Below are 13462 nucleotides of genomic sequence, written 5' to 3'. Positions count from 1 at the left end.
TTATTTATTCCAAAAATCTACTGTGTCTATTGTACAGATATTGTGAAGTCTGGCTTGTTGTAACACACGAGTATACACATAATTAAAGAAGTTTCTTGGGACTGAACGTTTTCAGAAACAACATCTCAGACTTTGAATATGGTAAATGGGAAACAGGAAATGAAAGAAGTAACTGTTATTGATCATTCCATAGCAATTGCGTCCTTGAAATCTTGACTTACTCACCTTCCACAAATCACTGTCTGTAAGTCTATCAGGTCTTTTACATCTAGGGTGGCCTGAAGATCAGAGAAATGGTAGTCTGTGAATTTACCTAACTATTATGTCCAGTATGGAGTTGCTTATAACTTGAGAGAAATCACTTGGCAGCTTTGAAACTAGGTATGACAATCTTGAGACTTCATGTAAAATCAAAGCACTGTGCAATTTATTTCTAACTGGGGACTGAATTGGCCTCCTTATGACACACAGGGTGTCTAAGTAGTATTAATTATAGTCTGTCAAAGAACCCATATTGAATTTGAACTTCCGTTTTTACCTTCCGTTTTTAAAAACTTATTTTAAAATACTATTCATTTTTTTTCCAAATGAAGGATAAGCAGCAGAGTAATCAGCATTGAGCTTTCTTCCCTGTACAGATTCTCATAACTCTTGGCATTCCCCTGCTGATCTTACCTGCTTACAAGTAACGTAAGCAGAACTAACAAAAAATAAATGACATCACTGAACTTTTGAGGACATTTACATGTTTGGAGACTTGGTATGGAAGTCATGATGTGAATATTACAGGCAAATAAATTGGGTCAATTGTGTTCTTTGTTTTTGAATATACCATTATTTTAATTTCCATTTAATAACCAGTAAGAATGGTTATTTCTATACCAGCTAAGGAGCCACAAAATAATAGAAAAAATGTCACCAGTTACCCAAATGCCTTTGTGTTTCAGGGTATCTCTAGAAATTTGATACGGCACAAACACAATTTGTTATCATTCAGTTTGAATTTTTCTATGCACCTATGGAATACATATGCATTACACCACACAGTTTAATTTCCTTCACATTCTAGCTCTTTGCCCTTTATACATTCATTTTTGGTTTCTTGGAGGCTGAAAGAAGAATTAATAAATGTTCACTATACCTGTGTGTTGAAAACACTCTTCAAAAGGGAAGTAATTTCTGCAAAGTACTCCTTACAAAAATCCCAGGATTCTGAGTTCTTATATGGAGGCAAATTTTAAGGTCCTCACAGGTTATCTGTATGATATAAAACAACAACAAAGGATATTATTACAATTGTATATTTTTCTTTTTTCAGAAACAGTTTGATGCTATTTGTGAAATCATGAATTAGGGTGCCTATGAGGGTGCCTATGATATATTATTGTTCTAATAGATGAGATTTCCTATCACACTTATGTCTATGTAATCTCTTTAATGCTTAGTCGTGTTTTATTATTTACATGTATTAGAGAAAACAGAAAGAATATTCCCCAAACTAGTTTGTCCAAGACCCTGTACTTCCGGAGTTGAACAACATCAATAAAAGTTTCACAAAAAGTTAGAATTCAAACCTTTTGAATATATAATTGAGCAAAATGTACATTTAAAGATAATCTCTATAAATATACAATTTTTCATGATCATAGAATTTAAAACTTGAAGAAACTTCATAAATCATTTGGTCTCAACATTTCATTTTGCAGATAAAGAAACTGAGGTGGGGAGAGGTTAAATATTTTGCCCGAGCTTATACAAGTAATATAAGTATATAAATAGTATGCAAGTATATAGTATACAAAGAACAGACAAGATTTGAACAGAGGTCATAGGTCCATAGGTATGACTTTGGAAGGGAGATATGAGGTGATTTCGTTCACCCTCTTCATTTTGCAAATGAGAAAACTGCGGCCCAGAAAGGATAACTATGCAATGAAGCTTATATTTCCAAGAACCTTATTTCTGATAGATTTCTATGTGAACGTAATATGTTGTTGGAGTACAACTACATAAGCATATCACTTATTTCTTTTCAAAGAGCTACACAGAAGTGCAAGTTGTTGGCCATGGGGCAGCTGGGGATTCCAGTGACTCTCTGATTTCTGCATATTAGTACACCATTAAACTCCTAAAGAGCACTAGGGAACATTTCATATGGTTGAATTGGGAAATGGAAGTTCAGTCTTCCACAAGCGTCACCCCCAAATGACTACTGATTTTACTAATGTCCCTTTAAAATTGTAAATGAGCCTAGATCAGCTGAAATGTCAAAGTAATATTTGAATTTCACTATATTATAGAAGTTGATTTATTCAACACTATGAAGACTTAATCTGAATTTTAAGATCCAATTATCACATATAAAACTAAGCAAGTAGACTATGCATAATAAATTTATAGTTATCTATAGTTATATTCATAACTGTATATATAGTCTATATATAGTTTATACATATACATATATATGTATATATAAAATTAGTTATATATAGTTTACTCTGTGTGTGTGTGTGTGCGTGTGTGTGTGATACAGATAGGAACCTAGGCCTTAAGATCTCCTGAAACAAATATGTTTGTCTTCTTATATGGAAAATGGAATATATGTTAAAACATGTCCTATTTGCCCTGGTTTCACCCCAATGTTATTACAAAAAATATAAATTTTGAGGCTTCAGCTGAATGGGAATCTTTTATGGTAACACCTGTATTCTTGCAAATAATATGTAGCTATAAGATGACAGTTTAGTAGGTGACAGACCAAGGAAGAATCAGGCCCTGAGACTTTTTATTTTTTTCTTTTTTTTTTAGGGTTCTATTGATATAGTTTATTTTCATATCTGTAATTTTCAGATATACTACCTAGCCATCCACAACTCATAGAGTCTTCCATTATAACAAAGAAAAATAGATAATAAAACCAATTGACATAGTATGTCTCTATCTTTATAGTTTTTCCTTATTTGCTGATTTTCCTTTTGATCCTAGATGCACTTTCATGAAAAACTTTTTTTTAACATAGTCAAGTTCACTATTTTATCTTTCGTGATCACCTCTTTCTTTGGTTGGTGAATTTTCTCCCTAAATAAAACTCATTAAAAAACTATCTATTTTTCTCTTTTGTGATCTTAAGCTATTTTCTATCACATTAATTTTCAGTTTTCCCATTCATTCTTGTCAAGTAAGGAGTACACACCCCAAACAGTTTATGGTTCAACATATAATCAAACACTAATGAGCTCAAATTTATATTTATATATCCAATATATTCCACTGATTCATTTTTCTATTTTATGAATATATAGTAATTTTATTATTACTGCTTTATGATACAGTTTCAGGTTGGCAAGTGTTATTCTTCCTTTATTGCCATTTTTTTTCATTATTTCTAGACAGTTTTTTCTTTGAAATTATTTTGTTTGTCATATGCATACAAAAAGGCTTATATTCATTATACATAGTTGTAAAACATAATCCCTTGATAACTTCATTGGTATAAAACAAAATTTTAAAATTATTTTAAGTTAGTATTGTCATTTTTGTTACATTGGCAAGTCTAATGATAGTTATCTTATCTCCATCACTAGAAAAGTATTCAAGTTGATAACATTGTAACTTCATCATTTTCTATCTGGCCTTTCTTTTATGTCTAATAGTCATATTTCTTTTATTCTCCTCCAAGTTTCAAGGACAAGGATTCCATCTGGTCCCATTGATTGATTGACCTGCATCAAAAAGCTCTTCTTAAAACACCTCAATATATCTCTGGATTTTCTTGGATTTATTGTCCAGTATTGTTTATCTAGTAGGTGCCTCACTAGTTAAGCTCCTCTAGGTCTTGCTTATATATTGGAAATATCTCTGTTGCTGCTATGCAATGTTCCTAAAGGGAAAATTATGTCCACAAATATTTGATCAGTCTAATTCAGATTATTGTGTAGGCTAAGATATGAATATTTTCATTAGTAATTTATATCTGATTCAAATAAATGTACACACATGTAAGTATTCAAATCTAAGTCTACACAATTATAAATTATATATAATCCATATATTATATAATACATATAAAATATAACTATATATAATAATTATATATAATCCATAATATTATATAATACATGTATATATGTATATGTGTGTGCATGTCGGTATGATTATTGCAAAATCTCTACTTAAAAATATATTAACTACATAGGAGAGATTTCTATATATTTTTGGTCCTGGCATACATGATAAATCAATCCTTCCTGTAAGATTTCTAAAAACTCAAATACTCAAATGGTCTGTGATCTCATTTCTCCCTCCCAAAAGCATCCCTTCAGTGATGTAGACCCTTGCTGCCCCTCTTGCATGACTTTTGTCCATGACAATAAGTTCTACTATTTTTTTAGTGTCAGACCCACTATTTCAAACTATATCTATCTTGATTTCAAATTGCAGTGTTTTTCCATGTCTCCTCTCTGAAGTGTTATATGAACATATGTAAAATAATGTGAGTTTTCATTTCTGCTTTTTAAATTTTTTATTTAATATCTGTAATAACAATTACCATTTATTTAGTGCCTACTATATACAAAGCACAGGTTAGGTGCTTTACAATTTCATTTGATCCTCACAATATGCGTGGGAGGTAAGTGTGATTATTATCCCCATTTAAAGTTGAAGAAACTGAGGCAAATGGAAGTTAAGTGACTTGACTAGGGTAACACAGTCATTAAGTGTTTGAGGCTAGATTTGAACTCAGCTCTCCCTGATTCTAGGTCCAGCACTGTATCCATTGTACTATTTCTCTGCCCCCTGGGAAGGAAACATCTAGCTGTTTTCTTTCTTGATATCAGACTATTGTTTGTTAAATCTTATTTCTGATAGTGAGGTTGCTTTCAGTTAATTTCTACCCTTTTTAATTTGCTATTTGTAATATACTATATACTGGGAAATCAGAGAACTACATTCATTATACTTACATGTAAAAAAAATAAGTAAATAGAACTTTATAAAGTGCTTTAGGAAATTTATTGTACATAAACTTTAGTGTACAAACTTTGCAACATTTTTTGTTACTAAGTGTAACTAAGTGTAATTTTTTGGGGGAGAAAAGGACTAATTTCCTCCTTCTTGGCCATATGTCAGATAAGTGAGATTGCTAGAAAAATGGCCTCTAGATAATTAAGCCAAGTCTGTATTTGATTAGCTGTTGTCATAAAATAGGGGTCAAGAAAAAGACAACTTTCATTGCCTGTCATATTCTAGATTTTATTTCAATTATATGAATTATTTTTAAAAAGATTTGATTTCCAATACAGCTTGTTAGATCATACTTGACTCCAAGGTCATCCTAAGTTTATCTTCCTTTGTACACATATATAAATATATTAATGAAGCAGCTCCACCCTTTTGTTACTGATCTTTCATAGGTCCTTTGTGATTAAATCTTTAGAGAGAATTGTACTTCAGTGTAAAAATTTTGATCTGAGAAAAAGTACTCTAATTAAGTACACTGGAAGTATAATTTGAAGGTGAGAGTGGAATGAGAATCCCTTAACATATACTCCAAGAACCTAAATAACTTAAAATTTTTTTTTTCTTTTCAAATATCATGTCGATAAACCTTTACTAAGCACCCACCAAGTGTCAAGCACTGGGAATTACAAAGAAATGCAAAAAAATTAAAAGTTTCAGTTTTCAAGAAGCTCATATCTAAAGGGGGAGACAATATTTTAAAACAAAAGCTATTTATAAACAAGATAATGTTACTGTGCTGTAAGAAATTATGAATACAGAAAAGCTCACAAAGAGTAATATAAATTGATACAGAGTGAAGTAAACAGAGCCAAAAAACAACATACACTATGACTACAAAATCATAAATAAAAAGAAAAGCCACTCAAAAATCAAAAGTGAATGTTGCAAAATTACAAAAAAAAAATGGCCTCAAAGAAGATACCTTAACCCCCACCCATTTATAGAGGTGAGAGTTCCATGAATGTTGTACGTTGTACATATTTTCAGATTTTTTTGATGTATTGATAAGTTTTGTAGATTTTTCTCTTTCTTTTCTTGAATTGTTATTTGTTATATTGAGTTATATTGAATCTCTGGAAAGGCAGAAAGGAGGAATACTGGGATAAATTTTTGTAATGGTAAAAAATAGAAATCAATAAAATTTTATCTATGTTTCTATGCAATATACATTGGAGATTATTTTAGAAAGAAGGGAATAGCAGAATGGGGGACTGGGAAAGTCTCGCAGAAGGTGAGATTTTAGCAGACAGCTAAAGGAAGCCAGGAGGTGAATGAAATATCATGTGCTTGTGAAAATAGTTGAAGTATATTAAACAAACGCTTAGTAACAGATCAGTGGGGTCAAACTCAAACATAAAACCATAAATAATGAACTGTGTGGGCTACCTATTGGCTAATTTTAAAATGTAAAATTATCTCTATTTTAATATACTTATATTGTGAAATATTTTCAAATTATATTTTCATCTGTTTCACGATGTACTTGGGAATTTTGCAGGCTGCATGCAATGTGTGATGCATGTTGGTAACCTCTGATGCAGATATACGGGCCATTAAGTGCTCCACGTAATCAAATATATAAAAGATCTCTGATTTCTTCAGCAAGGGAAATTCCTCATAAAGGTATAGGTTAGTGGAGACTGTGACTTAGTGGATAAAAGTCCCAGGGAATTGTCTAAAAAATACCCAGGTAAATTGAACTGCCAGTGGTGTAATAGCAGCTATTTCAGAGATGGGATACAAACCCAGTGTTGATGCCAAGCCCAATGCTGTGCCGTTCTGTGTCTATATGTCTGCAAGATGAACTGGGTAAAATGGTAGATGCAGTAGGTCTAATTGGCAACTACAAATCTGTATTCCTTTCATAGGTGTAAAGAAACCACAGATACTTATCCCTACTGATTGTATGGCAGTCTTTTGTAATCAGAAGACCTGAGTTCAAATTTCAGCTTAACTACATTAGCTGTGTAATGAGGGAAAGTCACTGATCTCTATGAGCCCGTTTCTCCTTTTAAAAGACAGAGATCGAACTTGCAATGCTTTTTCACTGGGTTTCTTGAAAATCAAACAAGGTGATCTATACCAATTATATAGATATAGATAGATATATACAATACACACAAATGTGAGTACATATATATGTGTGCTTATATATGTATATGTGGACACACATATGTATGTATAAAAATTACACATACATACACATACACAAATGTGAGTACATATATATGTGTACTTATATATGTACATGTGGGCACACATATGTATGTATAAAAACACACATACATACACATACATAAATGTGAGTACATATATATGTGTACTTATATATATATGTGGACACACATATGTATGTATAAAAATACACATACATACACATACTCAAACGTGAGTACATATATATATATATATGTACTTATATGTGTATATGTGGACACACACATGTATGTATAAAAACACATATACATACACATTGAAATTTGGGAGGAATGAAGAGTTTGGATCTATTTCATTCATTTAAGGAACTCCTGGTATGAAAACACTGTCTACCAACACCCATCAGCTTTTTCCTTGTAATTTGTAGTCCTAGAGTTCCCTGGGGCAAAGAAGGTAAGTGACTTGAACACTATCTCTTTGCTTGAATACATCAAAGGTTGGGCTTGAGTCCAGGTCTTTCTGACTACACGGCCTGGCCTCCATCTACTTTATTATATTGCCTTTCACTGAATCTATTATTCTTTCTCTGATGATTCATGTTGCATATAGTAAGCATTTAATAAATATTTGTTGAATGAATGAACAAATTGTACCAAATGACTTTGATGTTCACTTTAGTGACAACAGAAATTATTAAATCACACTGTTAATAGATAGAGAATTAGAAAATGCTTCATACACATGTCATCTGCTAACCACTTGACAACCTGTCATGTAGTGTTCTGAATGCTTTGGGAACTCAATAATACTTGTCAACCAATTATAAACCTTTTCTGGAAAGGATCTACTAAAATATCCAATATATTTCTAGGACAAATGAAAGAACAGGAATGAAAGTTCTGGGTTTTAGAACATTTTGGTTATCATAAAAGATGCTAGACTAATAGGAATAGGTATAAAATGGACAAATACAGACTTGGCATTACCATCCCATTCTTACAGTCCATTTTAACTCCATTCTGAAATGACCTCCCGTGGAGATGAGAAGCTCAGCTATTGCTCTGCCCCATCACATGATGGTTTCTTTACTAAGATGATCAAAAGAGTGTCAATCACTCTGGTAGGCTTGTGAACTGGATACCTCCTCACTAGGGATAAAGGACACTCATTGTACCCTGTTATTTCTTTTTTCCCCAGTTGCCAGGAAGCTGTCAAATAATGACTCTCAGGCCCTATAAATTGGGTAGAATTTAAAGAAGTCAGGAAAGCAAGTGTTTGAAAGTCTCAATTCAATTCATTAATCTGAAAATGATTCAAAATATATTTGCTCAAGTAAGATGAAAGGACTTCTGTTTCTATCAATTGGATTATAAATTCCCTTTGTTGATCAACTGACTTAAAATGCCTTTTGTCTTCTTCACTGAAAACAAAGTAATTTTAAAAAGTCTGATATTTTTGGACATGTCAGGGAACAAATATCAATTTCAAAGCAATCACACAAATCAAGTATTGATCCTAATGTCTACTGAAATGTCAAAAATATTTTTTAATAAAGACTTTGAAAAGTAAGAATAAAAATGGAAAGGCACCAAAGAGTCACAGAAAATATGTGAATATGGAGTAAGAGCAAGTAGTTCCCTGACTCATCTGTTAAGAGATGTACTTGAAACAAAAAAAAAAAATTATAACTCTTTTGAAGTCAACTTCAACAAGTTATGAAAGACTTTTTCATGTAAGTATAGATGTATTTGATCTCATGTATTAATTGGGATTGTTCTTCTAAAGCATCTGGCTAACATCAAGCCATCATGGTTGGAGGCAGGACACCAATCTAATGGGACTAACTCTATGATGTGTCATGTCAAATCTTGTTGTTTCTAATTAGTCTGCATGGGTCTAATGCAGCATACTGGGGTTAACTTAGGTGACCAGATCCATCTGGTATTGTCAGCCAGCTGCTGAAGGGAAGCATCACAGGGATCTCCTTCCACAAGCCATAGTTCTGTGAATATCCTGACATGCCTTTGGGGTGCTGGTTTTAATATGCAGACAAATTTCAATAATCTCTGGGGATCCTAATTCTTGATCACCTACACCCCACTGAAACTATTTTGTCTTCCTTCCTGATGCTACCTGCCTGGTGCTGGAACTACTCAGCTGTGAAAACTGACAGCTGGCTTTTGAAGAGTGAATGGTGAGGGCAGGAAAGAGGTGAAATGGACACATGAGCAGTGGAATGGAAAAAAATGTAAATTTCCATGCTGAGGATGTAGATGATGCTTTCTTCTTTGTTAACTTCAGAAAAATATCTTCTCTTTTGTCCTAGAGCTTATTAATCATGGAAAAGCGGGAAGAACATTATATTTATAGGCAGAAGATCTATGTTTGCTTCCCAGATATTCCCTTTATTATCTGAATGACCTTGGGTAAATCACAACTTCTCTGGGTCTCAATTTTCTCATCAGTATATGGAGGGAGTTGTACTAAATGACCTCCAAGACCATTTCTAGTTCTTTATCAAGTCTGATATATATGTATGTATGTATATATATATATATATATATATATATATATATATATATATATATATATATGACATTTAAGAATTGTTTGTTAGATTTATAATGCAATTTGATAGATTATTACAATGCAAATTTAAAAGATGTTCATTATCAAAATCCTTATATTCCCATATTGGAGATTTTGACATAGGAGCCATGTTGCCAAGGCAAGTATATTGTGGGGCAGGCAGATTTCCCACCTTGCCAATTTCATAGCATTTTGAATACTGGTGTATTTGAGAATCTGCTCTCTTACCTTGTCCTGTTGTATATGAACCAATAAATCTGTCAAAATCTATTCTTCCAAGTAGCTCATCACTTATTTAGATTAGTGTATATTTCTAAAGTATATGTTAGCATTTAATTGTATGTATTAAAATGTCAGTAAGGACAATACTTAATAATAGTTTTCAGAGAGCTGATATTTCAGAAAACTCCAAACAGGAAAAGTCCAGTTAGCATGGACAAACCCATGTGAATAATTGCCAAGAACTACCTATCTATAGGAAAGTATTTTGAGATAGTTTTCATAACAATTTGGATTGCATCATTTGTATTTTGTAGAAAAAAAGCAAAGCTATCTGATGTGAAAAAGAGGTGAGCTACCTTTACTGTTCATGTCTCTTTTTCTCCTTTGCTTCCTACTTATCTGCTTACAAATATGACTGGGTCTCTTCAATTTTATAAAACCTTTCTCTTACCCTTTAATACATTTCTAGTGCCTGTTTTGTCTCTTTTTTTCCCTTGAGGGATAAAATTCTGGAGAATATAATGCATATTTCATGCCTCTATTAGCTCACTTCTCATTTATTGATTCTCATAGTTTGAATAATCATCCCTACCTAGGTAATTTCCAAACTATATTTTTATCCCCAACCACTCTCCAGTCTTATAGACCAACCTTTTGTAAAGAACTTTTCTACCTATATTCCCCACCAGAATCTTCAATTTAACATATCCAGTAATGTACTTACCTCCCCTCAAATCTGCTCCTCCCCCTAATTTAACTAGTTCTATACACCACTATTCAACCACTGTTTTTTTGTTGCTCATTCATAAACAACTCTTTGTGACTCTACTGTCCGTGGGGTTTTCTCAACAAAGATACTGGAGCGGCAGCTAGATGGTGCAGTGGATAGAGCACCGGCACTTAAGTCAGGAGGACCTGAGTTCAAATCTGGCCTCAGACCAAACACTTGACACGTACTATCTGTGTGACCCTGGGTAAGTCAATTAACCCCAACTGCAAAAAAAAAAACAAAACAAAAAACCAAACAAACCCAAAAACAAAGATGCTGGGAGTGTTTGTTTTAGTAAAGATACTGGAGTGGTTTTCCATTTCCTTCTCCAGTTGAGGCAAAGGCAGGTTAAATGACTGGCCTAGGGTCACACAGCTAGTAAATGTCTGAGGTTGGATTTGAACTCAGGTCTTCCTGACTAAATGCCTATCACTTTATCCACTGAGCCACCTAGCTGCCTCCTCTCAGCCTCTGTACTATACTATACTGTACTCTGCACTTAAAACGTTTAGATAATCTTTCACTATTTCTTATACTATCTCTGGTCACTTATTAAGCCATATAAATGCTACCTCCACAACATTTTTTTTGCATTTGTAGTTTCCATTCCATTTTGCAATGTTCCCACCTTAGTACAGGCTTTTGTTATAATCTGTACAAACATCTTCACTCTCCCTTTTCTCTTCATTTTTGTCCTGAGTTATTATCTACACAATGGTGTCAAACTCAAATAGAAGCGGGGCTGCTGAAGTATACATAAGGATCCTTTGGGGGCATCTATTGACTTAGAAAACCATAAAGTAATATTATCTCTTTTATTATATTTTTTATTCATTTTGTTAAATATTTCCAAAATTATGTTTTAGTCTGTTTCATATGGTATTTGGGAGTGCCAGGATTACACGGGGCTGTTTGATGCCTCTGCTTTCCAATACTCCCAAACTTGTCTTTCTTGTACACAGAACTGGTCATGTGTCTTCTCTTCTCAAAATCCTTTGATGGATGCCCTCCCAGCTCTGCTTCTGACTCTGAGGATTTTGCCACTGTTCCTTAGCTATCTTCAAATAGTGAAATTCCCTCAGCACCTGGAGCCTCTAGGTCCTAGAATATCACTCCACCCTCTGACACTCTTCTCCTATTGATATATTACTCCTGAGGCCTCCAGGATGCAGGCTTCCAGGCTGGCCCAGACTAGCCATACTTAAATCCCCTCCTGACTTTGCATCTGACTCTCTTTTGTACCACTTCCAAACTCTACTTCTCTTTTACTTCTATGGGTTTCCTTCCCCCCTTAAAAACATAAGGGTCTGGAGAGCAAGGACTATCTTCACTTCTGCTTGTATTTGCATTACCAGCAATTGACACCATGCCTGGCATATAGCAAACATTTAATAAATGGTTTTTCTCTTCCTTGACTATTGTTAACTAAGAAAATTTCAGACATTTTTATTGGCTTTCAAAGCCCTCCTCAAAAATGACATCAATTTATTAATCACTTAATAAGCATCTATTAACCATTTACTATATAATGAGGCACTGTGCTAAGTCTTGGGGAAAGGAAGACAAAAGTTCTTGCTCTCAAGTAACTTATATTTAACCAGGACAAACAAACACATTTATAAATAGGTATATGGAAAATAAATACAAAATCTATTCCAGGCAATTTGGGAATGAAATGCATTAACAGATGGGAGGAGGCTTTGGTACTGGGAAATCAGAAAATGGTGTCTTATATAATGTGGCATTTGAGTGGAGTTGTAAAGAAAACTAGTGAGTCTATAGATGTAAATTCTCCATTACAGGCATGAGAGAAAGACAGAGAAGAAACTGTCAAGACAGGAGATGGAGTGTCACAATTAGGGACCAGGAGGAAGACCAGTATGGCTAGACTGCAAAGTGTGATTTAGAGAAGTAATGTATAATGAAAGCAGAAAGGTGAGGGCCAGATTGTGAAGAGCTTTGAATGCCAAAAGAGTCTGTTTGATTTTGGAGGGGATAGAGAACTACCAGGGCTTACTAAATAGAGGAGTGACCTACTAACATCAGCATCTTTGGAAAATCACTTAGGCAGAGATGGACAGGGTATACTGTAGAGGGCAGCAACATGAGGCAGGGAAATCAAATAAAATGCTATTATAATAGCTCAGACAAGAGGTTATGAGGACCTAAACTTGAATAATGGCTGTGTGCACGTGCAGAAAAGGATGTAGATGAAGGGAAAGGGGAAGGGAAACAATATTTATTAAGTGTCTACTATGAGCCAGGCACTGTGCTAAATGCTTTTTTTTTTTTTAACAAATATTATCTCATTTGGTCCTCACAACAACTCTGGGAGGTGGGAATTTATTATTATTATTATTATTATTATTATTATTATTATTATTATTATTATTATTATCATCCCCATTTTAGACTTGAAGAAACTGAGGCAGAATGCCCAGGGTCACACAACTAGTAAGAGTCTGACCAGATTTGGTCTTAGTTCTTCCAAGCTCCAAACCCAGAGCCATATCTTCTATTTTGTCTTGCTCAGATACTGTGGAGCTTGAGATGACAAGATTGGCAACTGATCAGATGCAGCATAAAAGAGATTGAGGAGTTAAGAATAATGTGTGTTACTAGAAGGATGTGGGGCCCTCCATAGAGACAAGGAAATTCTGCCTTTCAATAATTATCTTTAAATATCTCCCTTCACATACTTCA

At 33.7% G+C, this 13462-nt stretch overlaps 1 protein-coding gene across 3 annotated transcripts in view; it reads right to left on the bottom strand.

The window, feature by feature from the left end:
* CNTN5 (contactin 5) overlaps positions 1-13462 on the bottom strand; it is a 1537434-nt gene that overhangs the window by 1086465 nt on the left and 437507 nt on the right. For all 3 annotated transcript variants that reach the window (XM_078147163.1, XM_078147162.1, XM_020996136.2), the window contains one exon: positions 1142-1257. The gene's annotated coding sequence lies outside the window, so the exon portion shown is untranslated. The remainder of the gene's footprint in view (positions 1-1141; positions 1258-13462) is intronic.

Source organism: Phascolarctos cinereus, unplaced genomic scaffold (genome assembly GCF_003287225.1).
Source record: "Phascolarctos cinereus isolate Bilbo 61053 unplaced genomic scaffold, phaCin_HiC Scaffold_726;HRSCAF=1367, whole genome shotgun sequence".
Taxonomy (NCBI): Eukaryota; Metazoa; Chordata; class Mammalia; order Diprotodontia; family Phascolarctidae; genus Phascolarctos; species Phascolarctos cinereus.
Note: the sequence above shows the minus strand (reverse complement) of the source record. Positions and strands in the feature narration are given on the sequence as shown.